This window comes from Lathyrus oleraceus, chromosome 7, assembly GCF_024323335.1.
Source record: "Lathyrus oleraceus cultivar Zhongwan6 chromosome 7, CAAS_Psat_ZW6_1.0, whole genome shotgun sequence".
In the NCBI taxonomy this organism is placed as follows: Eukaryota; Viridiplantae; Streptophyta; class Magnoliopsida; order Fabales; family Fabaceae; genus Lathyrus; species Lathyrus oleraceus.
In genome coordinates, this window is record NC_066585.1 from 216604088 (window position 1) to 216605344 (window position 1257).

General features: G+C 42.0%; 1 non-coding gene across 1 annotated transcript; it reads right to left on the reverse strand.

Annotated features, from left to right (window-relative positions):
* Positions 1-262: 262 nt before the first annotated feature.
* On the reverse strand, positions 263-369 carry LOC127109263 (small nucleolar RNA R71). The gene has a single exon (XR_007796592.1). It is a non-coding gene; the product is annotated as a small nucleolar RNA R71 (small nucleolar RNA).
* Between the last annotated feature and the right edge of the window lie 888 nt (positions 370-1257).

A 1257-nucleotide genomic window follows, 5' to 3' on the forward strand; every position in this document is an offset into this window, starting at 1 on the left:
GTTGCAGGCAGTGCAACAGAACCAATTCTCTGGGAATCCTACCGAGGATCCTAACCTTCATTTATGCGTATTTGTCCAATACGCTGATACTGTTAAAGCTAATGGTGTCACTTCAGAGGCAATTCGACTTCGTCTTTTTCCTTTCTCACTAAGAGATAGCGCTAGAAGATGGCTTCAATCTCTTCCTTCCAACTCAGTCACCACATGGAACGAGTTGAAGAAAGTTTTTCTTGCTCGATATTTTCCGCCTAGCAAAACAGCTACGTTAAGAGCCCAAATAAATGGATTTAAACAGAAAGATAACGAGTCTCTTTTCGAAGCATGGGAAAGATACAAAAACATGATGAGACTTTGTCCACACCATGGTTTAGAAGACTGGTTAGTAATTCATACATTCTATAATGGTCTCCTGTACAACACGAGGTTAACAATAGATGCCGCCGCAGGTGGTGCGCTAATGAACAAACCTTATGTTGACGCTTACCAACTTATCGAAAGCATGGCTCAAAACCACTATCAGTGGGGAACCGAACGAACAATGGTGGAAAAACCTCAAACGAAAACTGGCATGTACGAGATAAGTAACCTTGATCATGTTAATGCAAAAGTGGATGCTCTGGTCCAGAAAATTGAAAGTTTAAATGTATCACCTCCAGCCATAGTAGTTGCCATAACTCAGAATTGCGAAGTCTGTGGAATCCAAGGTCACACTCCTGCAGATTATCAACTCCTAACAGGAATCCAAGCGGAGCAAGTAAACTATGCTCAAGGAAGCCCCTATTCGCATACCTATAACTCAAATTGGAAGAATCATCCAAATTTTTCATATAAGAGTAATAATGCTCTATACGCACCTGGACAATCTCCAAATCAAGCCCCAGCTATACCTCCGGGATATCAGAAGCCGACCCCATCTACATCTAACAATAACGCCCCTAGGAAATCCAACTTGGAAATCATGATGGAAAACTTTATAGCTTCTCAACAGCAAACCAATAAAGATTTCTTAAACCAGAATGTACACACTGGCGAACAAATTAAACAACTAGCAAGTAAAGTAGATGCCCTGGCTACTCATAACAAAATGCTGGAAACGCAAATATCACAAGTAGCTCAACAACAAGCGCCTACTGCTTCCCCAACTGGTACATTTCCTGGCCAACCCCAACCTAACCCAAGAAGCCACGCTCATGCAATTATACTGAGAAGTGGAACGGAAGTGGAAGGACCGTCTGACCCAAGGATAGAAAACCAAAA